This window comes from Schistocerca gregaria, chromosome 11, assembly GCF_023897955.1.
Source record: "Schistocerca gregaria isolate iqSchGreg1 chromosome 11, iqSchGreg1.2, whole genome shotgun sequence".
In the NCBI taxonomy this organism is placed as follows: domain Eukaryota; kingdom Metazoa; phylum Arthropoda; class Insecta; order Orthoptera; family Acrididae; genus Schistocerca; species Schistocerca gregaria.
Genome location: NC_064930.1, coordinates 143,516,140 through 143,542,810, shown reverse-complemented (window position 1 = coordinate 143,542,810; position 26,671 = coordinate 143,516,140). Strand labels below are relative to the sequence as shown.

At 47.3% G+C, this 26,671-nt stretch overlaps 1 protein-coding gene across 1 annotated transcript in view; it reads left to right on the top strand.

Moving 5' to 3' along the window:
• LOC126295067 (nascent polypeptide-associated complex subunit alpha, muscle-specific form-like) overlaps positions 1-26,671 on the top strand; it is a 396,552-nt gene that overhangs the window by 118,230 nt on the left and 251,651 nt on the right. The window lies entirely within an intron of this gene.

Genomic DNA, 26,671 nt, shown 5'->3' with positions numbered 1-26,671 from the left:
CGTGCCAAATTTCGCGCGTCTGTAAATTTTAGCCCATCTTCGGGATTTCGCGTTCTTCTGAACATCACATGCTTTTTCCGTTGCCTCTACAACAGCTTTCGGACTTTTTTTGTGTACCACGGGGGATCCGTTCCATCTCTTACCAATTTATGAGGTACTTCTAAGTCCTAGGGGATTGATTACCTGAGATGTTAAGTCCCATAGTGCCCACAGCTGCTTGAACTTTTTTTTTCCCAGTCCCCCAAATGGTCCAATTTTGCTGACTGACGAAGTCGGCTACCTAAAAGTGTTCTCTGTCGCTAAACCAAACCGTGCCGTGCCGTGCGCACACTAAGTCCCGCCGTGCCTGGCGGCGAGCCGTGCGCTTTGGACGCCGTACCGCACGTTCTGAAGCTACGACGGTGCTACTTCATACAGCTCGGCAATTGGCACCGCGTACGTCGTTAAGCGAGGAATGCCTGCGGTGGCGAATCCCCCCAGCTGCAGCGGCGGCAGCTGCGGTGCTGGTGTGGGCGCGCTCTGACTCACCACCCTGGCCTGCGCTGCACTGCCTGCCCCCCCCCCCCCCCTCTCTCGCTCTCTGGTCTCGCGTTATTTCTGTGCGCCCCGCGATCCTCTCCTCTCCCTCCCCCTCCTCATCTCCCTCTCCGCCACATTCCGGAGTCTACCGCCACGACTCGCCGTGCCGCAAGCGGCCGCGCTCGCCACGACGAGGATCTACATCTGCATCTACACCTCTACTCTCCAATGCTCCGGCAGGGGTGCGGCACAGGGCTCCTTCCGGTGCTGCCTCCGCGTCCCATTCACGTTGTTGTTGGGTCGTTTTTGGGGGAGGAGACCAGACAGCGAGGACATCCGTCTCGTCGGATTAGGGAAGGAAGTCGGCCGTGCCCTGTCAAAGGAACCATCCCGGCATTCGCCTGGAACGATTTAGGGAAATCACGGAAAACCTAAATCGGGATGGCCGGACGCGGGATTGAACCGTAGTCCTTCCGAATACGAGTCCAGTGTGCTAGCCCATTCACGTATGGATTGCGCGACTAACGACCATTTAGCAAAGCGTCAGTGCTAAATCATATAAGAGCCATCCCTAACGAAAAGATATACGAGGGGCGTTTGAAAAATCCGTGCAAAAATAAAAACTACTTACGTGTTTGGGGTAAACATTTTTTATTTTTCAACATAGTGTATGACGAGAGAAAAGAAATTATTCAGATAGTGAAGGGAGACGAAAATTTAATAGTCATGGCCGACTGGAATTCGGTAGCAGGAAAAGGGAGAGAAGGAAGCATAGTAGGTGATTATGGATTGGGGCTAAGAAATGAAAGAGGAAGCCGTCTGGTAGAATTTTCCACAGAGAATATCTTAATCATAGCTAACACTTGGTTCAGGAATAATAAAAGAAGGTTGTATACATGGGAGAACCCTAGAGATACTAAAAGGTATCAGATAGATTATATAATGGTAAGACAAAGATTTAGGAACCAGATTTTAAATTGTAGGACATTTCCAGCGGCAGATGTAGACTCTGACCACAATCTATTGGTTATGAACTGTAGATTAAAACTAAAGAAATTGCAAAAAGGTGGGAATTTTAAGGAGATGGGACCTGGAGAAACTCAAAGAACCCCAGGTTGTACACAGTTTCAGGGGGAGCATAAGGGAACAATTGACAGGAATCGGGGAAGGAAATACAGTAGAAGAAGAATGGGTAGCTCTGAGGGATGAAGTAGTGAAGGCAGCAGAGGATAAAGTAGGTAAAAAGACGAGAACAGAAGAAATATTGAATTTAATTGATGAAAGGAGAAAATATAAAAATGCAGTAAACGAAGCAGACATAAAGGAATACAAACGTCTCAAAAATGAGATCGACAGCAAGTGCAAAATGGCTAAGCAGGGGTACCTAGAGGACAAATGTAAGGGTGTAGAGGCTTATCTCATGAGGGATAAGATAGATACTGCGTACAGGAAAATTAGAGACCTTTGGAGAGAAGAGAACCATGTGTATGAATATCAAGAACTCAGATGACAACCCAGTTCTAAGCAAAGAAGGGAAGCCAGAAAGGTGCAAGGAGTACATAGAGGATCTGTACAAGGGCGATGTACTTCAGGACAATATTATGGAAATAGAAGAGGATGTAGATGAAGACGAAATGGGAGATACGATACTGCGTGAAGAGTTTGACAGAGCACTGAACGACCTGAGTCGAAACAAGGCCCCCGGAGTAGACAACATTCCATTAGAATTACTGACGGCCTTGGGAAAGCCAGTCCTGACAAAACTGTACCATCCGGTAAGCAAAATGTATGAGACAGGCGAAATACCCTCAGACTTCAAGAAGAACATAATAATTCCAATCCCAAAGAAAGCAGCTGACAGATGTGAAAATTACCGAACTATCAGTTTAATAAGCCACAGCTGCAAAATACTAACTCAAATTATGTACAGACGAATGGAAAAACGGGTAGAAGCAGACCTCGGGGAAGATCAGTTTAGATTGCCTCACGTGTTGGGAACACATCAGGCAATACTGACGCTACAACTTATCTTAGAAAAAGATTAAGGAAAGGCAAACCTAAGTTTCTAGCATTTGTAGACTTAGAGAAAGCTTTTGACAAATTCTAAATGCGGCAGTGGCAAAATACAGGGAGCGAAAGGCTTTTTACAGTTTGTACAGAAACCAGATGGCAGTTACAAGAGTCCAGGGTCCCGAAAGGGAAGCAGTGGTGGGGAAGGGAGTGAGACAGGGTTGTAGCCTCTCCCCGATGCTATTCAATCTATGTATTGAGCAAGCAGTAAAGGAAATGAAAGAAAAATTCGGGGTAGGTATTTAAATCCATGGAGAAGAAATAAAAACTTTGAGGTACGCCGATGACATTGTAATTCTGTCAGAGACGGCAGAGGACTTGAAAGAGCAGTTGAACGGAATGGACAGTGTCTTGAAAAGAGGGTATAATATGAACATCAACAAAAGCAAAACGAGGATAATGGAATGTAGTCGAATTAAGTCGGGTGATGCTGAGGGAATTAGATTAGGAAATGAGACACTTAAAGTAGTAAAGGAGTTTTGCTATTTGGAGAGCAAAATAACTGATGATGGTCGAAGTAGAGAGGATATAAAATGTAGACTGGCAATGACAAGGAAAGCGTTTCTGAAGAAGAGAAATTTGTTAACATCGAATATAGATTTAAGTGTCAGGAAGTCGTTTCTGAAAGTATTTGTATGGAGTGTAGCCATGTATGGACGATAAATGGTTTGGACAAGAAGAGAATAGAAGCTTTCGAAATGTGGTGCTACAGAAGAATTCTGAAGATCAGGTGGATAGATCACGTAACTAATGAGGAGGTATTGAATAGTATTGGGGAGAAGAGAAGTTTGTGGCAAACTTGACTAGAAGAAGGGATCGGTTGGCAGCACATGTTCTGAGGCATCAAGGGATCACCAATTTAGTATTGGAGGGCAGCGTGGAGGGTAAAAATCGTAGAGGGAGACCAAGAAATGAATACACTAAGCAGATTCAGAATGATGTAGGTTGCAGTAGGTACTGGGAGATGAAGAAGCTTGCACAGGACAGAGTAGCATGGAGAGCTGCATCAAACCAGTCTCAGGACTGAAGACCACAACAACAACAACAACAACAACAGTCTCCTTTCAGACTTATACAATTTTCAACGCCGTTCTAATGTGTTGATCCCTTCCGAATAATAGGAGTTCGGCAAGTCTGCAAAATAGCTATTATTTGTGGCAGTCACCTCCTCGTTTGAATAAAATCCTCGTCCCGCCAGCCATTTCTTCAAATTGGGGAACAAATTGTAGTCCGAGGGAGCAAACTCCGCACTACAGCGGGGACGTGAAGCGAGTTGGTATCCTACACCACTGGCCATTAAAATTCCTGCACCAAGAAGAAGTGCAGATGATAAACGGAAATTAATTGGACAAGTATATTATACTAGAACAGGCATGTGATGACATTTTCGCGCAATTTGGGTGCATAGATCCTGAGAAATCGGTACCCAGAACAACCATCTCTGGCCGTAATAACGGCCTTGATACGCCTGGGCATTGAGTCAAACAAGAGCTCAGATGGCGTGTACAGGTACAGCTGCCCATGCAGCTTCAACACGATACCACAGCTCATCGAGAGTAGTGACTGGCGTATTGTGACGAGCCAGTTGCTCGGCCACCATTGACCAGACGTTTCCAGTTGGTGAGAGATCCGGAGAATGTGGTGGTCAGGGCAGCAGTCTAACATTTTCTGTATCCAGGAAGGCCCGTACAGGACCTGCAACATGCGGTCGTGCATTATCCTGCCGAAATGTACGGTTTCGCAGGGATCGAATGAAGGGTAGAACCACGGGTCGTAACACATCTGAAATGTAACGTACACTGTTCAAAGTGCCGTCAATGCGAGCAAGAGGTGACCGAGACGTGTAACCAATGGCACCCCATACCATCACGTCGGGTGATACGCCAGTATGGCGATGACGAATAAACTCTTCCATTGTGCGTTCACCGCAATGTTACCAAACACGGATGCTATCATTATGTTGCTGTAAACAGAACCTGGAATCATCCGAAAAAATGACTTTTTGCCATTCGTGCACCAAGTTTCTTCGTCGAGTACACCATCGCAGGCGCTCCTGTCTGTCATGCAGCGTCGACGGTAACCGCAGCCACGGTCTCCGAGCTGATAGTCCGTGCTGCTGCAAACGTCGTCGAACTGTTCGTGCAGATGGTTGTTGTCTTGCAAACGTCCCCATCTGTTGACTCAGGGATCGAGACGTGGCTGCACGATCCGTTACAGCCGTGCGGATAAGATGCCTGTCATCTCGACTGCTAGTGATACGAGGCCATTGGGATCCAGCACGGCGTTCCGTATTACCCTCCTGAACCCACCGATTCCATATTCTGCTACCAGTCATTGGATCTCGACCAACGAGAGCAGCAATGTCGCGATACGATAATCCGCAATCGCGATAGGCTACAATCCGACCTTTATCAAAGTCGGAAACGTGATGGTACGCGTTTCTCCTCCTTACACGAGACATCACAACAACGTTTCACCAGGTAGCGCCGGTCAACCGCTGTTTGTGTACGCGAAATCGGTTGGAAACTTTCGTCATATCAGCACGTTGTAGGTGTCGCCACCGGCGCCACCCTCGTGTGAATGTTCTGAAAAGCTAATCAATTGCATATCACAGCGTCTTCCTGTCGGTTAAATTTCGCGTCTGTAGCACGTCATCTTCGTGGTGTAGCAATTTTATTGGCCAGTTGTGTACATTCGTTTCACTAGCTGTACCTACCATATTGTGTCACGTGTTATTGGTAGTATTTTTTAAAGAAATGTAATAAGTAATATAGTTTTCGAAATAATGGTGTTAACTATAGCCTTTTAAAAACAGTTTAGTTTCATCTCCGAAAAAATACAGTTGAACCGTTTCGTTTTTACCCCTCAGAGGATTACATTTTACCGCTCATTTGGTAATTACCCCCAGATTGGGAAACACTGGTCTCTCTGCTCGCCTACGAGCAACGAGTCGTAGGTTAACACTCACCCTGTCGAACAAATCCTTAATGTACGCTGTATAAAAATATAAACAATTTGGTGTGACAGTGAGAGGAGTGGCCATGACGATAAGTACCGCTTTCAACTTTCTGGCCGGCCGCTGTGGCCGAGCGGTTCTGGGCGCTTCAGCCCTGAACCGCGCTGCTGCTCCGGACGCATGTTCGAATCCTGCCTCGGGCATGGATGTGTGTGGTGTCCTTAGGTTAGGTTGAAGTAGTTCTAAGTTCTAGGGGACTGATGACAGATGTTACGTCCCACAGTGCTTAGAGCCACTTGAACGTGATTCAACGTTATGTAATAGGCGCTAAGTTTTTTTTAATTGATGATAATTACCTCTTCTCTCTTGTAGTACGATGCGGCGGTAGTCTTCTTGAAGATTATTCCCGTCCATTCCGAAGATTTGACCTAATGGTTCGTGATACGCGTACAGCGGAAGAAGTGTACTTGAAGCTCGTAGAAATGAAACACTTTTCTTCCATGAGCTATCCACTTTTTATTTGTTAGACACACATGGGCCAAGATATGTCCTTACATAAGGCGGACGAGAATAGAAGAGCTGTGTTACGGGCATTAAAACAGGATAGGTGGTGGTGAAAAAAGTTGAAGTGTTTTAAAATTTTTCCGCCACCCTGTCAGATTACATTCAGCTGGCGCCTGTATGAATTAATATATTTTGTTTTTGTATGCAGGTAAACCTTATAGGTACAGAACATAGACACCAAGGCCCTACAATATTGCATGTATAGGATAAGGACAGGAAACTGGATCTACTAGAATTGTTAGAGATTACGAAGCGTAATGGGAAAAATCTAAATATATTAAATAAGCAGGTAAAAAAAAACACGAACTTCTTTTTTACAAAGTTTTATAGATTCGTTATAATATCAGTCTGTGGTTAACTATTTGAATTCAAGCCATAGTGTTGAATTCGAGTGCATCACGAGATTCGAAGGGTGTGCATTATCTTTGATCAGTGGCGAAACTGTCTTTGATTTGTTGATTATGGACACGAAGTGCTTAGTCGCGCTAAATCTGAGTTTCTATCAGAGTGTCCACGAGAATAGCTGTTGCCGTCTCCTCGTACGTCCAAAAAAAGAGCATACCTCGATTAACTTTACTGCGTTTTACCGAGTGGACAAATGATGCTGGACCATGTGAAGGCAAGTGACCAAGAATTTTTATTTATTTTTATCGACTTTATAAGATTCTTGTTCACTAATTGTGACGATGTGGACATGGCCCCTTTGAAACTCTTGGTTTTGCGTTTTGAAAGGTGGCAGAGCCTACATTTTCAGGTTTTTTCTCCGTCCTACGGACACCTAATACGGAAGTGTGTGAATATGTGCAGAGCAGAGCCGCGCAGCCCTCGCTGCCTCAGCCTTACTGTGTACGTACACAGACCTGGCCCGACACAGCACCACCTCCGGTACTCCGCTGATATCTTGATCGAAACGTGCGTGGCCACAGATCCCACACAACGCCCTTATCCATACGAGCCATTCCTTCCGTTGTGCTTAATGCACTGAAACGCCAAAGAAACTCGTGTAGGCAAGCGTATTCAAATACGGACATATGTAAAGAGGCAGAATACGGCGCTGCGATGGGTAACGCCTATGGAAGACAACAAGTGTGTTGGGCAGTTGTTAGATGGGTTACTGTTGCTATATTGGCAGGTTATCAAGATTTAAGTGGGTTTGAACGTGGTGCTATAGACCGCGCACGAGCTTTGGCACTCAACATCTCCGAAGTAGCTATTAAGTGAGGATTTTCCCGTACGACCATTTCACGAGTGTACCGTGAATATCAGGAATCGGGTTATACGTCAGATCTCCGACATCGCTGCGACAGAAATGTAGCCCTTCCGCAGATTGCTGCAGATTTCAGTGTTGGGCCATCAACAAGTGTCAATGTGGGAACCATCGATATCGGCTTTCGGAGCCGAAGGCCCAGTCGTGTACCCTTGGCTGCTCGACACAAAGCCTTACGCCTCGCCTGAGCCCGCTAACGCCGACTTTAGAGTGTTGACGACTGGAAACAAGTTGCCTGATCAGACGAGTCTAGTTTCATGTTGTATCGAGTGGATGGACGTGTACGGATATGCAGACAATCTCATGTATCCACGGACAATGCATGACAGCATGGGACTGTTCAAGCTGGTGGAGTCTACAGCTCGTGGTCGTGCGGTAGCGTTCTCGCTTCCCGCGCCCGGGTTCGATTCCCGGCGGGATCAGGAATTTTCTCTGGCTCGTGATGACTGGGTGTTGTGTGATGTCCTTAGATTAGCTAGGTTTCAGTAGTTCTAAGTTCTAGGGGATTAATGACCGTAGATGTTAAGTCCCATAGTGCTCAGAGCCATTTGAACCAATCAAGCTGGTGGAGGTCCTGTAACGGTGTGGAGCGCGTACAGTAGGAGTGAGATGGGACCGCTCATACATGTAGATACGAGTCTGACAGGCGACGTAAGCATCCTGCCTGATTATCTGCGTCCATTTGTGTCCATTGTACATTCCGACGGACTTGGGAAATTCCAGCAGGACAACGCGGTACCGCATACGTCCAGAATTGCTACAGAGTGACTCCAGGAACACACTGTTCTGAGTTTAAACACATCCGCTGGCCACCAAACTCTCCAGACATGAACATTATTGAGCATATCTGGGATGCCTTGCAACGTGCGGTTCAGATTTCCACCCCTCGTACTCTCACGGATTTATGGACAACCCTGCAGGATTGTCGGTGTCAGTTCCCTCCAGCACTACTCCAGACATTAGTTGAATCCATTCCACGTCGTGTTCCGTCAGTTCAGCGATGTTAGGCACGTGTACCAGTTTCTTTGGCCGTTGAGTGTAGAACTCGCATGTAATTCCAATTTGTCTTAGGCTTTAGGGCGATTGCAGCGTCCTCTTCGCAAGTGACGCAATAGACAGACGGAACCTGTGTAGAGTCACGCTTATCTTATCTCGTGTATCTCTGAAAGCTGCTCTGTGCCGCGGCCAGGGGATTCCCCCAGTAAGTGTCGTGCGGGTTGCCTACGCGACAGGCGGCGACGCTTGTACGGTCGGTGAACAGACCAAGTCATAGGCAGGTATTTGCACTTTCTTTGACAAAGAAATATGATCAGATATTCGTCAAATTTCATGATGGCGGACAAGAAGTTTTTAGTGCGCGCTGCAGTTGCTAGTACTACATTGTGTATGTATTTGGAAGAACAGCGGCGGAAAAAAAGTAAACATACTTGGATTAAGCGTAGAGAGATGTTAAAAGCATTGAGCAAAATTTGTTAAGAGAGCTACATGTGGAGGAAGTAGTCTTGATACATAAATTACTTACGATTCAGAGTGTGTTGCAGTATTTGCTCACTGAAGTGGCTTCATGTTACAAAACAGAATACTCTCTTGAGGCCGGACGGTGTGGCCGAGCGGTTCTAGGCGCTTCAGTCTGGTCGCAGGTTCGAATCCTGCCTCGGGCATGGATGTGTCCTTAGGTTAGTGAGGTTTAAGTAGTTGTAAGTTCTAGGGGACTCATGACCTCAGATGTGATCGTGGGCGTGAAGTCGCCTGCAGCGTATTCCGTGTTCACAGCACTGTGACCCTTGCTCAACCCCAGACAGCTCAGAGCCAATTGAACCATTTGAACTCTCTTGAGGAATGGTATATATGCAAAAGACAGGCAACCGGTGACACACTGATTTATTGATACAGGACAGAGCTCTTCTAGTTTACAATAGAACACTCTAATACCACATTGCATATTAACGAAAACAATTCCAGAAACATGTGAAGCGATCTATAAAGCACTGAAGGGGGAATATGTGGAGGTAAATAAATATTTAGTACAATACGTGGGCAATAAGAACAATTTTTTTATTTTTGAATAATTTAAGTAATGGAATTACTGTTGCAAAGAATGCAACATTAATAAAAAGTACGAAATAGATGGAGCGCCTTTTAACATGTTCCATCCAGAGTACAAAAGTAGACAAAGTAGAATGGAAAGGTAAGAATTTTTTATTTAAGAGTGTGATCACGTCCTCTTTTCCGGCTTGCCGAAAAGCTGCTTGGATGTTTGCAGATGTAGAGGTGGATGGCTGTAGGTGTGATCGTGGGCGTGAAGTCGCCTGCAGCGTATTCCGTGTTCACAGCACTGTGACCCTTGCTCAACCCCTACCCTAGTCGAAGCAAGTTATTTTTTTAAAGAAAGAAAGGATTCGAAGGAACGAACCATCTTTGGAGCCAAGTATACAAACACACAGAACCGTGAAGTAGCTGTAGCGACGCGAGCGCTCCAAGCGGTTGGATTCCACATTGCATTGAACAGAAGGCGAACGACTTCTGCGATCTTCTATTGCGAGGCTCTAGATTTGAACACATTTATTTGACGATAGGCGAGATTTGACGAAGTACCCTATTAGACCGTCAAACTTCTTGGACATTAACATTTGACACATCAACTTTGACCAAGAAGTATGATAGTGTAATACCGGCCATAGCGAAGGACTTGGTAGAGCCACTCAACACAATGGACTGTTTCTTGAAAACGAATTTTAAAATGAACCTCAGCGAAAGCAAACAAGGGTAACGGAAGGTAGTCGCATTAAAGCAGGCGGTGCCGAGGCATTTAGGTTAGGAAACTACACACTAAGAGTTTTGCTGTTTGGGTAGCAAAATAACTGATGTTGGCCGAAGTATGGGAGACATAAAATGATGATTGACAATGGGATCAAAAGCCATTATGAAGAAGGGAACTTTGTCAACATCCAATATAAATTTGTTTCGTGTCAGAACATCTGTCTATTTTAAAATCACATTTTTCATTACCGGTACGAGTTGTGATATATCCAAGCTCAAGGACGACATTATAAAGCTCTCCGCGTGTTTTACTGAACCAGTATGGGTGTTATTTATTGCACTGTTTGACTAACTTGGACAGTATGGAGGCAAATAGCACGGGAATTCTAAGGGGCGTTCAAAAGGAAACGAGCCGGTACCTGTATGTTAGATGTACTGACCCTGGCTGTTGGGACACCTGTCCCACTGGGACACAAGGCGGGGAATGGCTGACTCATAAAACTGCCGGGGCTGCGCACGTACAGGTGGCCGGCGTCGTCGACACGAGTGCAGGGAAGGTCGTGCTGGCGTTCTTCTTTGACCGAGACAGCCCCCTTCTGATTCACTTCCTGCAGCACAGGACCTCAGTGAATGTCCACCGTTACTCGCAAACCTTGACCACCCTTCGCCAAGCGACCAAATCAAAACGACGAGGCAGTCTCACCCGTGGGGTCATTCTGCTCCACGCCAACGCGAAGCCTCGTACGGCCAACACAGTGGCGGCACTCCTGCAGAAACTCAAGTGGGAGGTTGTCGGCCACCCTCCGTACAGCCCGGACCTCTCCCGCTCTAGATTTCGCCATTTTTGGTACCCTTAGAAAGGCTCTGAGGGGCACACGATTCACTTCGGACGACTTTCGGCTGTACGTGCGGAACTGGTTAACATCGCAGTCCTGGGAGTTTCATGAGGCAGCCATTCACCGCCTTGGGCTACAGTGGGGCAAGTGTCTCAACAGCCAGGGTCGATACTTCTCACGTGCAGGTACTGGTTTCTGGAATTATGCCTCCGGCTCGTTTCCTTTTGAACGCCCCTCCTACAAACTGTAATGAAATTTCTGGTACGTGTTGACATCGTATTGTTTGCAGCGTGCTGCTTTCACAACTTCAGGATGTATGTTCGAATTCGGACGATCATAAAATCCTCACGCCTCTCGAATCTTTCAAACTCAGTATTTATGAGTAGGGTCCGCCTTTAGCAAAACAGTTTTTTTTTGTTCCAGACATGTTTCACTGTCATGGCCTGTGTGGCTGGTCCCGGCGGAGGTTCGAGTCTTCCCTCGGGCATGGGTGTGTGTGTTTGTCCTTAGGATAATTTAGGTTAAGTAATGTGTAAGCTTAGGGACTGATGACCTTAGCAGTCAAGTCCCACAAGATTTCACACACATTTTTTGAACATGTTTCACTGCAGTTGCAGGCGAACCCCACCCAAAAACATATGTTATTGTTCAAGCAAACACAGACAAAAGAGCTGAAACATCAACATGATTATCTTTTAAACTCTGTTTTTGTGTTCAAATATGTTGTCTATATTATTTTGTCAAATAATAGGAGTTTATTCATTTTTAATGTCTCTTTTCAACGTATTAAGCTCTTGTCAGTTTGTTGAGGCCTCTCTAATAATGTCCGGAAGTTTCTCAATGCGTGTTTTAATGATGGTGGTGGTGTTTAGTTCGCGGGGCGCTCAAGTGCGCTGTTATCAGCGCCCGTACACACTCCCAATCTTTATATCGTCCACTCTTGCCACGTTCACGAATGATGATGAAATGATGAGGGCAACACAAACACCCACTTGCCTGGCAGAGAAAATCACCAACCCGGCCGGGAATCGAACCCGGGACCCCGTGATCCGGAGTCAGCAACGCTAACCACTACACCGCGAGCTGCGGACGCGTGTTTTGAGAGCCCGCTGGTGAAATTAAAGCCGTCCTCCCACGGGACGTGAAAGCGACCGTGGACGAGGAGCTGCCGGCGTCACATCGCGGAATTCCACGGAACGTGAGACAAGGAATCTGACACGAGGCACGTGACCAGCGAAATGCGCCATCGTTCTACGTCACAAGCAGAACATACGAGCGGCCATGCTGTGTGTATTTGGTGGGTTTTGTTTCTGGTACGAATATACGCCGTTTCAAAGCGTCAACAAATACAGTTTTTGTCGAAACCGTGCCGTTTTAGCTACAATTCGAATACTAAAATGACAGGAAACCACACACCGGTAGTTAAAGACTTCCTGCCGGTGATGATTTCAGTGTAATAACTTGTGTGCTGGGAAAATATAAATTTCATTGCTAAGACACAACGATGATCTCTCAAACGTAGGCTTTTTGCTACAGTTTGCGTGTTAAATATCAAATAATGATATTTATAGATACAGTCTGCAGACTGCATGTGTAGTATCAGGAGGTACGGCAGCTGCGTAGAAACTGTATTGCAACTTATTGCGCCGTGAGGGGTGAACTGCAGAGATAAAGGAAGCGGGGTTTGAATGCACCTCCTTAAAAAGATTTTGGGACATTATATAAAAGTATTATCTCAAAAGTCGAAGTTATTTATTATTAATAATAAAGGCCAACGACTGGAATATTTCCGCAGTGGTCAGTGTCGCCTGGTATCTTATTGGAGAATGTTTACTATTCTTTCGTTAGTGTGTTTTTGGAGCTTAAGTCTTGACAAGCATTCTGGTAAAAGTGAAAATGATTCAGTCTGCCTACGCAAGAAAAACAATCTCGCGACGTTAAGCGTCTGCAACTACGTTCGCCTAAAGTGTGCACTAGACACCACAAAAATACAGTTTCGGTACTGCAAAATATCCCCCATAAATCAGTAATGCTATTCAGCATCTTTCACTTTTACACCAGCACAAACTGAGGATTATATTTTTTACCTTAAGCCGTGAGCCAAGCAGTTATCGATTCTGGACTTTTATACTTACACCAGTTCTATACGTTCTGTAGAAAGAAATATTTGTGATAGGCATATCTCAGAACTTACGTGGAATGGTGATGTAACTGTCTGTGCGCCTTAGGTTGCACTATTTCATAAGTAATTACTGAGAAATAAACCTTCCGCGTAATGGCGGACAACAAGGAGAGCAGCGGTGTTACGTGTGTCTCCGCAACAGCGTGTGTTAAAAATGCTGAAAACTCAGCAATGTTGCAAAAGGGAATTAAATTTCCATAAATGAAAACATATTATAACATTTACTGCTCAGTCAGTCAGAATAAACCAAACAGACGTGAGTACAGCAATTCGCTATTACTGTCAACGACCACGTCAGATCCGTAGCAAGCGAAGAAAATGACAAGACAATAGCAAGAAACAGCAAAACGAACAGAACCACCCCCCCCCCCCATCGATTATCTTATCGCACGATTATGTATATTAAATGATAGCAGCCAGCTTCTCCCTTACACGTTGTTGTCTTTAGCAGTCACAAAAGAAATATTTACTAAATGTGCGTGTTTACAGATTTCAACACTGTTCCCACACTGATCATCCAGAACATTATGACCGCCTAGCTAAGAGCCGGTAAGTCCACCTCGCACGCGCACATACACCACTCGATCGTACTCCTGGCCTTGTGACATTGCGCATTATCTTGCTGAAAAATGCCACTGCCATCGGGGAAACGTGGTGGCCACGAAGTGAGGGGGGGGGGGGAGGGGGTGTACGTGGCCTGCGACCAGCGTACGGCACTCCTTGGCCGCCGCGGTTCCTTGCACCATCTCCACTGCACCCACGGATGGCCGCGTGGATGTACCCCAGAGCACAATGGAGCCGAGCGGTGCCGCGATGCGTAAGTCGATGTTTACGCTTGTTTGACCGAATGTGAAGAACCTTGTGAGCCTGTTCAGCGTGACGAACTGGTACAAGTCCTAGGCGAGCTGGGACTAGCTCGGCAGCTGCACCGCAACCAAAGTGCTCTTCTTGTACTCATGGTCAGCTGTCAGGAGTACAGGGTGAGAACAAAGTCTTGCCCTCATTACAGCAATTTATTACAGAGTAACCGTTTGACATAATAATTTACATTGGACGCCGTTTCATACGTTAGTGTTACTAGTTATTTTTAAGACCATTTCCGTCCATAAACCTCAACGTGTGCTCCCTTCCCAGCTCGGAGAATGTCGAGGCGGTGTTCCCCGGTAGCGTGCACCCTAGCCTTCAGTTCGTCGACGTCACCAACTGGTGTGACTAAGACTCGATATAACACCAGAAAAAAAGTCGAGGGGCGTAATATCTGGAGAGGCCAGGGTGTTGAACCGTTCCTTCCGATCCACGGATCTGGACATTACTCCCCTCTCCAGACATTACGAGCCGTGACTTTTTTTCCTAGGGCTATATCAAGGACAGAGTCTTCGTCACTCCAGTTGGTGACGTCGACGAACTGAAGGCTAGGGTACAAGGTGCCGTGGGTACTGTGACAGAACACATGTTACGAAACACCCGGTGGGAACTGGAATACCGCCTCGACATTCTCCGAGCTACCGAGGGAGCACACGCTGAGGTTTTCTAACGTAAGTGGCCTTGAAAAAAACTAGTAACACTAAACTATGAAACGGCTCAAATGTAAACTATTATGTCAAACGGTTATTCCGTAATAAATTCCTACCATCAGGGCAAGACTTCGTGCTCACCCTGTAATGTTGATTATCAAGCAAGTTCGACAGGGCTGTTTTCTCTCCTGATTAGCTTCAAACATCTGTTTTCCGAGATGCTCTTGATGAGAAGTATCGAGCAGTGATGGTTAATCCTTTTCCAACCAATATGAAAAAATATTATTTTAATTTTCTCCCAGGATAATCTGTATTATTATTGTGGGGAAGGAATACAAGAAAAAACTGGCAAAAATAAGCAAGCAGTTGTTTTAAGCAGGTTGTTTCACTTCGGAATATAATTGTAATTCTTCTCACAGAATTGATCTTTATTTTCAAAGTAAGCAACGAATACAAGAAGAAATTGGCAAAAAGTAAAGTCAGTTGTTGTTACGACTTAGTTTCACCTTGGAACCACTGCGACATAAACGTCGCTCGATTTCGTGTGAGAGATGCATTTCAAAGCAATGTCGCCTTTTTCCTACTCAGAACCCCAAATGTCGAAACTCCCATCAACTGCAATTTCACCAGTCAATACGTATCACTTGCAAATATTAGAAAGCTGCCTTTCCTCATATTTATAACATTTGCATCAGGAGAACTACAGATTGTGTGATGTTGTTGTTATTGTTGTTGTTCTAATCTTCAGAAATGGTTCAAATGCCTCTGAGCACTATGGCACTCAACTGCTCTGGTCATTAGTCCCCTAGAACTTAGACCTACTTAAACCTAACTAACCTAAGGACATCTCAGACATCCATACCCGAGGCAGGATTCGAACCTGCGACCGTAGCAGTCGCACGGTTCCTGTCCTAATCTTCAATCCAGAGACTGGTTTGATGCAGCTCTGCATGCTACTCTATCATGTGCAAGCTGCTTCATCTCCCAGTATCTACTGCAGCATACATCCTTCTGAATCTGCTTAGTGTATTTATCTCTTGGTCTCCCTCTACCATTTTTACCCTCCACGCTGCCTTCCAATGCTAAATTGGTGATCCCTTGATGTCTCAGAACTTGTCCTGCCAGCCGATCCCTTCTTCTGGGCAAGTTGTGCCACAAACTTCTCTTCTCCCCAATTCTATTCAACACCTCATTAGTTATGTGATCTACCCATCTAATCTTCAGCATTCTTCTGTAGCACCACATTTCGAAAGCTTCTGTTCTCCTGCTGTCCGAATTATTTATCGTCCATGTTTCACTTTCATACATGGCTACACTCCATACAAATACTTTCAGAAACGACTTCCTGACACTTAAATCTATACTCGATGTCAACAAATTTCTCTTCTTGAGAGACGCTTTCCTTGCCATTGCCAGTCTACATTTTATATCTTCTCTACTTCGACCGTCATCAGTTATTTTGCTCCCCAAATAGCAAAATTCATCTACTACTTTAAGCGTCTCATTTCCTAATCTAATTCCCTCAGCATCAAAGGACTTAATTCGACTACACTCCATTATCCTCGTTTTGCTTTTGTTGATGTTCATCTTATACCCTCCTTTCAACACACTGTCCATTTCGTTCAACTGGTCTTCCAAGTCCTTTGCTGTCTCTCACAGAATTACAATGTCATCGGCGAACCTCAAAGTTTTAATTTCTTCTCCATGGATTTTAATTCCTACTCCCAATTTTTGTTTTGTTCCCGTTACTGCTTGCCCAATGTACATACTGAATAACATCGGAGATAGGTTATCGAGAAAATTTAGCGAATCAGCGTTCGAAGGTGACTGCATAACGGTTCTACGGCCGCCAACATACACTGCGCGTAACCTACGAGAAATTAGGGCTCATACGGAGGTGTGCAGACAGTCGTTTTTGCTTCGGTCGGTGTGGGGAGGGAATGAAGAGCAGTTCTTCTAGAGGTACCCTGGAGCACAAACGACGGTGGCTTACGTGGTATCCATGAAGATGTAGGATAGTAGTATTATTTTATTAGATTTTATCACGTGCTTCGACACATTAAATCAAATAAAATTTGCTTGTGACTTAAGTTCAACAGCTCCACCATTGATGTCGTAGCAAATGGCTGAGTGACGTATGCGCCTTGGTGCAGGCACTGAATACGTTCGCTTTTCCTTGTCAAAGCTGAGGAACACCCAGTGGCCCGCAGTGCCAGCCGAACGGACGAGATGTGGGGTAGCCTAGTAGTCGGTGGAGGAGTTCGCTTCCAAAGGCAGAGGCCCGAGTTTTCGACTCGGAGCTTTTCTCCGCCGAAGAAGTCCGGTAATTTGCGTCGCTGTAGCCGCGAAGTGTTTCTGCCTACTTCTACATCTACATCCACACTCGGCAAGCCACGTGACGGTGTGTGGCGGAGGGTACCTCGACTACCTCCATCGGTTCCCCCTTCTATTGCAGTCTCGTATCGTTCGTGCCTAGTGTCGCCGGAGAGCCCGGTTCCGTGTCGCGGGTGTTTCTGAACGACCGCCGTCCCCGCTGGGAGACCGCTTAAGTCGCGAGCGAACGTCGCCTGTTCGTTTCGTCGCCGGACGAGCGTGGAGTCGTTTTGCGGCGGCTGCGCTGCGCTGCGCTGCTTATCTCGGCCGCTCCTCTGCCTGCCCGCCGTGCAAACACCGCGCGCTCTCTATTTGCTGTCTGGCCGCTTTCCAGGGAAACGCACGCTCCCCAGATACGTGCTGCGCGCCACCGCCACCGCCATTCTCGCGCAGTGCGGGGCTACCACACTGGACTCTCACTCGGGAGGATGACGGTTCAAACCCGCGTCCGGCCATCCCGATCAAGTTTTCCGCCATTTCCCTAAACCGCTTCGTGGAACTCTCTTGTTGGAACCCTTTGAAAGGGCACGGCCGACTTCCCTCCCCATCGTCCCATAATCCGACGGGATCGATGTTTGGTTCGCTCCGCTGAAATCAACCAACCCAAGCAGCCATCCAACTAACCAAACTCCCCTTCGGGAAACTGACAGAGCCCGCGGTCAAAACTCGAAAACTGATGACCCCGGGGTTACGAGTTAGCCGACGTTCTGTGGCAGCGCTAGCAGCGGTCGCCCTCAGTTACGTGTTGGACATATTCCCGTCTCCGTATATCCATAACTGAAACGGACAACTTTGGACGTCAGCTAGTATAATATACGTTAAAAGTGACCAAATTCCTCCAGCTGTATTAAGGTGAGGCTTTTATTGGCAACCGCTTTCGATGTTGTTACCGTACCATCTTCAGGCCCATACTTGCTGACAGTGTTGGTCACTGGTGAGGTAGGCGTGTTTCTCTCTCACCACTGACTACTACTGTCGGCAAGTATGGGTCTGAAGATGATGGTGTAACAACATCGAAACCGGTTGCCAATAAAACCCACACCTTAATAAAGCTGGAGGAATTTGGTCACTTTTAACATATGTTCCCACCTCTGTCGTCCTCTACACTTTTTGCCCTCTGCGGCTCCCTCTAGTACTCTGCAAGTTATTCCCTGGTCTCCTAACACGCGTTCTGTCCCTTCTTGTTTTGTTTTTCACATAGCGTGCGCATTAATGAGACCGACAAACTCCAGCGACGGATTCCGAGTGAAAATGGAGGAACGAGGGTCCTACGAATACGTCTCCGCAAATGGACGGAGTGCGTCGGACGGCAACAAATCGTCCCGGAGGACAGTGCAGAGCTGCATCGCCTCCACGTCACAACACATGTTCAAAGTGGCCTCTGTCGGGTGCAGTGTACGCATTCTGGATGGCGCCACGTTTGGGCCTCTCTCCGAATAGCGTCACAGCCGTCGTGAACACTCTTCCAAAGAGTCTGCACACCAGAAAGTGGTTTACGTGCATAACTCTTTTCACGGGTATAAATCCACTGCGTTTAATTTCTGTGATCTATCTGGCGTCCATGGAAGATTTTGAGGCGTCGGCGAAGTAATGCGCAACCGTGGAAGTGCTCCGTCATGCAGCCACAGGCAAGCTCTCAACGAGTCCAGACAAGAGTATCCCGCAGGAAGTGCAGGTGCGTTGCTCAGTCGAGGTACCGTGGAATAACAACAGGTAGAAATGAGTGGTCACCAAGAAACGCTGGCCACACGTTGATGCCCAGCCGACGCTGATGGGTATGGTCTGTAGCCGACAGATGACGATTACTCAGATTGTGCTGATGCCACTTCTGGTAAGACAGCTTCATCAGTAAAGAGGATTGATGACAGAAATCCCATAATTGTTATAGTCTGGGGCAATAACCATCGACAAAATCTTTTCCGTAGAGCGCTGCTGATAATCCTTGCACTCGCCCAAGGTGATTGATGATGATGATGATTGGTTTGTGGGGCGCTCAACTTCGATGTGATCACCGCCCGTACAAATTCCCAACCTTTGCTCAGTCCAGTCTCGCCACGTTCATGAATGATGATGAAATGATGAGGACAACACGAGCACCCAGTCATCTCGAGGCAGGTGAAAAAAAAATCCCTGACCGCGCCGGGAATCGAACCCGGGAGCCCGTGGTCGGGAAGCGAGACCACGAGCTGCGGACGCAGGTGATAGTAGCGCTTGTGACGCAGCATACACACAACCGTACTTTGGCTTGCACCACGTTGGCGGGCCACTTGCCCGCAGCTTGTACCGGGCTCGTCTCAACATCCTGTCCAACTCGGTCCTCGATACCTGGTATACGAACACTCCGCCGCCTCCCTGCGCCTTCGTCTGGCTGAAAGGACCCACGGCCACACAGACGCCCAAGAAGGGCTCGAAATGTTGTGTGGCGTGGTTGGTGTCTATGAAAGTACTCGTTTTGGTGAAGCCGCACTGCGTCTCGTCCGTTTCCAGCTCGCCTTGTTCCGACACGAATACCGGTCCATTTTGCTGCTTACACTACGCTGCCTCAGTCACACAACCTGCAACACACGGCACTTTTCACGGGAACCTGCCATTCGTCAGCGCCATCTACCGTGGCAACGATGCATTTCTGGACACATGTCCAAAGGAGCTTTCTTCCCCCATTGCCAATGAGGTATTTGTCTCTGCAATTTGTCCATTTTACACAACTGGCCATTAAAATTGCCACACCAAGAAGAAATGCAGATGATAAGTGGGTATTCTTTGCACAAATATATTATACTAGAACAGACATGTGATTACATTTTCACGCAATTTGGGTGCATAGATCCTGAGAAATCACTACCCAGAGGAATCACTTCTGGCCGTAATAACGGCCTCGATACGCCTGGGCATTGAGTCAAACAGAGCTCGGATGGCTTGTACAGGTACAGCTGCCCGTGCAGCTTCAACACGATACCACAGTTCATCGAGACTAGCGTTTGGCGTATTGTGACGAGCCAGTTGCTCGGCCACCATTGACCAGACGTTTTCAATTGGTGAGAGATCTGGAGAATGTGCTGGCCAGGGTAGCAGTCGAACATTTTCTGTATCCAGAAAGGCCCGTACAGGACCTCCAACATGCGGTCGTGGATTATCCTGCTGAAATGAACCATTTCGCAGCGAGCGAATGGGGGGTAGAGCCACGGGTCGTAACACATCTGAAATGTAGCTGTAAACAGAACCTGGACTCATCCGAAAAAATGTTTTGCCATTCGTGCACCCAGGTTCGTCGTCGAGTACACCATCGCAGACGCTCCTGTCTGTGATGCAGCGTAAATGGTAACCGCAGCCACGGTCTCCGAGCTGATAGTCCGTGCTGCTGCAGACGTCGTCGAACTGTTCGTGCAGATGGTTGTTGTCTTGCAAACGTCCCGATCTGTTGGCTCAGAGATCGAGACGTGGCTGCACGATCCGTTACAGCCGTGCGGATAAGATGCCTGTCATCCCGACTGCTGGTGATACGAGGCCGTTGGGATTCAGCACGGCGTTCCGTATTACCCTCCTGAATCCACCGATTCCATATTCATCTAACAGTCATCTGATCTCGTCCAACGCGAGCAGCAATGTCACGCTAAGATAAACCGCAATCGCGATAGGCTACAATCCGACCTTTTATCAAAGTCGGAAACGTGATGGTACGCATTTCTCCTCCTTACAAGAGGCATCACAACAACGTTTCACCAGGCAACGCCGGTCAACTGCTGTTTGTGTATGAAAAAGTCGGTTGGAAACTTTCCTCATGGCAGCACGTTCTAGATTTCGCGACCGGCGCCAACCTTGCGTGAATGCTCTGAAGAGCTAATCATCTGCATGTCACAGCATCTTCTTCCTGTCGGTTAAATTTCACATGTGTAGCACGTCATCTTCATGGTGTAGCAATTTCAATGACCAGTAGTGTATTAATGTTCACCCCCATATATTTTTCTTCCTTAATTGATTCTGCAGAGAACCATCTTCTTTCTTACGTTACACGTCCATTTAATATTCACAAACCTCCTATTACACAAGCCCAAGAGCGTTGCCTCATTCGTAAAACCGGTTCCCATCTAGATCACCAAGTCTGGCTTTGCTAGCACTTGGATGGAATCGGCGTCCAGGTCTGCCGAACGCGTCTGGGGAACAGGGTGTACTCAGCCCTTGTGAGATCAAGTAATGAAAATGGCTCTGAGCACTATGGGACTCAACATCTGAGGTCATCAGTCCCGTAGATCTTAGAACTACTTTAACCTAACTAACCTAAGGACATCACACACATCCATGCCCGAGGCAGGATTCGAACCTGCGACCGTAGCGGTCGCGCGGTTCCGGACTGAAGCGCCTGGAACCGGTCGGCTACACCGGCCGGCCCAACTGAAGAGCTTGACTGAGAAGTAGTGGCTCCGATCACGAAAATCCTCAGCAGATGGAAGAGTGTCGTGCTGACCACAGGCCCAAATCGGCATCCAGCGACGCCTGTCGGCTGAGAACGACACTCCAGTCGCTCGGTACTGACGGGCTCTGCGAGGCCTGTGCGCACGGCTGGAGGGTTTTCATGGCATCACTCCTCGCGTGCTCCCATTCTCTTCTTTTGCCTCTTATCTCACAGCCCACGATTCACTGTCGTACAGCGCTCTCTTGCTGAGGTAGATTCTCAGAAATTTCTTCCTCAGATTAAGGCCGATGCTCGAAAAAGCGAATCGCTTCTGGCCAGGAATACCCGCTTTGGCTCTGCTGGTCTGCTTTTCATATGATCCTTTCTTCATCCTTCCTGCGTTACGTCCCTTCCAGGGTAGCAGAATTCCATAATTTTGTCTTCTTCCTGCTAATCGTATTTCGGCCCTCAACATTACTTCCGTTTCCTCTCATTCCCCTGAAACCACGGCCAGTGGTCGTTAGGCTGATCACCCCATTCACCACACACTGTAGACCTCCATGTCTCTCACAGGAGATTCGTCGTCAGCGAATCGTATAACGTCTTGTCGACCTCTGTTCACGAGTCTGGGTATTTTGATATTGGCATCTCAATATGTATATTCCTTATTGTCGTTTCTTGATGCTAATATTAGCTAATCAGCTTTCACTCGTTTAATACCCGGTAGAAATCAAACCTACATTTGGATCAGACTTCCTTAACTCCTGTGCAACAAGTTGTGCAGTATACTGCTGCATCCATTTCCAATAAGCTGCCACTCGGATTCAAAAATATTAGCAATAATCCAGGCGCTTTCAAATTGAAACTGAAAAGTTTCGCCATGAGTCACACCTATTCTGTCGAAGAGTTCCTTGAAAAATTAAGCTGATTCTTATCATATTGCTGATAACGGTTACTTAAAACTTATGGACTGACATTTCTCGGGTTGATGAACATTTATCTTTATCTGTTATTACTTTTATGTTGTAATTTCATGTACTGACACGTTCCGTGACCTTGGAGATTTGCTTCGTAATTTGGTCCTACAGAACTTGATGTGTACATAAAAAATAAAAAGGTATGCTTTCGCCCTGAATAATTAGCCGGACTGGAGGTTTATGATAAAGCGCTTGGTTAGAATCCTCGATAAGTCGTGGGATCGAATCCCATGCCAGAGTGGCCGAGCGGTTCTAGGCGCTACAGTCTGGAACCGCGCTAGCGCTACGGTTGCAGGTTCGAATCGTGCCTCGGTCATGGATGTGTGTGATGTCCTTAGGTTAGTTAGGTTTAAGTAGTTCTAGGGGACTAATGACCTCAGATGTTAAGTCCCTTAGTGCTCAGAGCCATTTGAACCATTTTCGAATCCCAGACCAAGGACGCAAATTTTTCAGTCTGCCTTCGTATCTAAATGACGTGTAAACTCTTTTCATGGACGAATTAGCCTGTAGTGTAGCCTTGTACAGAAGTGAAATGTAGGACGATAAGCGTTCAAACTGGAAGAGAATGCGAGCGTTTTTAATATCGTACTACAGGAGCACGATGGAGATTAGAAGGGTAGAGCCGATAAGTAATAAAGAAGCATTGAATCGAATTGGGGAGAAAAGAAACTCGCCGCACAACTTAACTAGAAGAAGGGTTTGCTGGATTGGACATGTCCTGCAGCACCAACGGATCACCAGTTTAGTATTGCAGGGGTAGTATATGTAGAGTGAGAACAAGGCTTCAGTACAGATAGCACGTTCAAGTGGGTGTAGGCTGCATTAGTTATTCGGAGATGAAGAGACTTGCACGGGATAGGGTAGCGTGTAACACAAGCCGTGCGACTGAAGCCCACTCAACATTGTGTGTATAGTAATGGCGGAAGTGGCTCGGGCGACCGCCGGCTCGTCTCGGCCTCTGGGCCGGCCAGCTGCAGCTCAGCTCAGCTCGGCCTCAGCTGTGGTCAGCTCAGCCTCCCCGCCCTTGGCCTGGAGACGGCGGCGCGGGTCAAGGACGTCCGCACACTCCGGCGGTTGCTGCCAGACTGGCCGCCGCAGACAGAAGAAGATCGGCCGCGGGAGCGCTGGGTAGGGGCGTGTCGTCCGTTCGGACGCGCTCGGCTCTTTCCGCCTGACGTCACGCCGCTCCGAACGGCCGAGTGCCTGAGACCTTACGCTAGTCGCAGCCGCACGCGCTGCCTGGATTTCTCTCGGAAGAGGATGTCGCGGTCTCCCGTCGGAAGACTCGTTCGGTGCAGGGCTCCCCGCTCCTCTGTCGGGTGCAACTCTTCATCACCGGCTAACTTGTGCAGTCCACATCCACCTGAACCTCCTCCCCCCCCCCCCCCCCCGTGCAAATTTCCCCCTCCGCCGCTGCACTCTCTTCCCTCTATTACCAAACTGACGTTTAATTGATGCCTCAGGATGTGCTTCGTCAACCGAGCCCTTCTTTTAGTCAACTTATGCTATAATTTTTCCCCGAACTGAAACACTAACTCATTATTTGCTCTCAACTCACCCAACTTCAGCATGTTTCTGTATCATGCTTCAAGTGTCTATTCGCATCTTCTCTGAACTCCTTATTGCCCACGTTTCACTCCGATACGAAGTTACATTTGAACCGTGAATTTACTTTCTAAACCTTTTCTTAAGAATTTACTTTATTTACTAGGGATTCATTAAGAACAGTAACACATCTAATCACACTATGTGAGCGTGGAAGTAGTTGCCACTGGGTAACTGATGAAAACAAATTAAATTTCTTTCATCAAATGGAAATTTTATTCGTAAAAACCCTTTTCTTTAAAAAACAGGTTTAAAATTATAATCAGAAAGCACCCTCTAAATATGAAGTTACAATTTATTCATAGGCAGAAAGAACAAATTTTGACAGTATGAGCTTTCGGGCTTAGAACCCTGCCACTCCCATTTGACACGGCCGTAGTGACGACCGCTCACAACAACCTCTGAAAACTACACTGGTGCAAATCTGCAACACACCAGATTACTTTCAACTAAAAATTTTAACAACTCACATAAGAACATAAACTATGCACCCCGTGGTACGAAACACTAACATTAAAAAAATTAACTTGCCACCGAAGGTCCAACTTTTTTTTTTTTAACTCTTACGGTGGAAGGGTGGCAACTTAATATACTAAAATGGTCATTTAAATAAAAACCCATGAAATGCAGCCTCTGCCTCGTGATGACTGCGTGTTGTGTGATGTCCTTAGGTTGGTTTGGTTTAAGTAGTTCCAAGTTCTAGGGGACTGATGACCTCAGAAGTTAAGTCGCATAGTGCTCAGAGCCATTTGAACCATTTTTGAACCCACGAAATGTAGTCATACAAAAAATAAACAAACGTGCTCTACATTACACATATACCGCTTCTCAGGATGATAAGCAAGATAAAAACATTTGACGAATTCGACCGTTACACTTCAAGCAATAAATACGTTAACACCGAATCCGACAAAGACGACAGAGGCAGCTACTAACGTACGGTAGATTGATAGGGAGATTACCGAACAACCCGAACCGCAGGTTGCTCTAACCCGCCCCTACCCCACAAGGCAAAAACGGATCACCGAATTTATAAACAACCACCTTCCCGCGGGTGGGCGAACCCCAAAGCAAAACGGCTGGTGACCTCACCAAGAAAACAAATAGAATTTAACAAGATTAAATCAAACAAGGTATCAGCAACCACTTGTAATAAAGTGCGATTTCCCGAGAAGACCTGGCGCAGCACCCCCAAATGCTCTCCCCACCCGTCCGCTGCAAACCGCTTCAACGAACGCAGGAAGGAGGGAAGGAGCGCCGATCTCCCTCCTCACGGCGTCGCAGCTCGCGCCGGCCAGACTGACGTCGCGGGTTGACTGCTGCTGCCCTCGTGTCGGCCTGAAGCCACCACCCCTCGCTACACGGCGCGGCCCACTGGACTCACGTGGCGACCTCACACGAGCCGACGCTCAAGGCGGACAAGTCATCTGGTGTCTCAGAGCGCGACCGGCCAACCGATCGATCCAACCGCCAATGCCCACTGACTGAGCAAGCTTGAGCAGACTGGCGGCCTAATGCACAGACTCAGACACAGACACAGGAACTAAGCCCCGACCGGGAAAGACTCTCATTTCGCCGGCTTCGGAAGTTGATCCAAACGACAAACAGACACTAACTGCCTAACAAATGCGGACGAGAGACCCACCCTGACGAGCCCATAGCGCCCCTTGAATGCACGTGAACAGCCAACCTCCCCCCTCTCCCACCAGAGGGAGACACCAAAGCTGCGACTGCCATGGCGGCGCCACCGCCAGAAACGGAGGGCGACTGCTTCACACTCCGCGCTGCGGCGCGCTCTTCAAAACAGCAACTTTTACCACGGCTCAACATACCCTACAAATACCTCCATGGAAGGCTTCTTAAATTGTTGGTAATTCGCAATAGTCTGTGTCAGCGTCGAGAATCACGATGTGCTCCCCTACACAATGTGCTCTCTTACCCGCTCCACGGCAAGCTGCGCTTTCAGCGCAGGCTGACAAGTCGTGACAATTCGCTGCGCTGAATCAGGCACTCCACTTTCAAATACGCCCGGCTCCGTTTCGATGTCGCCACACGCATTGGCCACTCGCTGCTGCAACCCCTGCATATGGTCGATGGTACACTACTGGCCATTAAACATGTTACACTACGACTTGCTACAGACGCGAAATTAACCGACAGGGGGAAGATGCTGTGATATGCAAATGAGTAGGTTTTCAGAGCATTCACACGAGGTTGGCACCGTTGGCGACAACTACAACGTGCTGACGTGAGGAAAGTTTCCAACCGATTTCTCATAGGCAAACAGCAGTTGACCGTCATTGCCTGGTGAAAAGTTGTTGTGATGCCTCATGTAAGGAGGAGAAATGCGTACCATCACGTTTCCGACTTTGATAAAGGTCGGACTGTAGCCTATCGCGTTTGCCGTTTATCGTATCGCGACATTGCTGCTCGCGTTGGTCGAGATCCATCCAGTGACTGTTAGCAGAATATGGAGTCGTTGGGTTCAGGAGGGCAATGCGGAAAGCCGTGCTGGATCCCAATGGCCTCGTATCACTAGCAGTCGAGATGACAGGCATCTTATCCGCACGGCTGTAACGGATCGTGCAGCCACGTCTCGATCCCTGAGTCAACAGATGGAGACGTTTGCAAGACGACAACCATCTGCACGAACAGTTC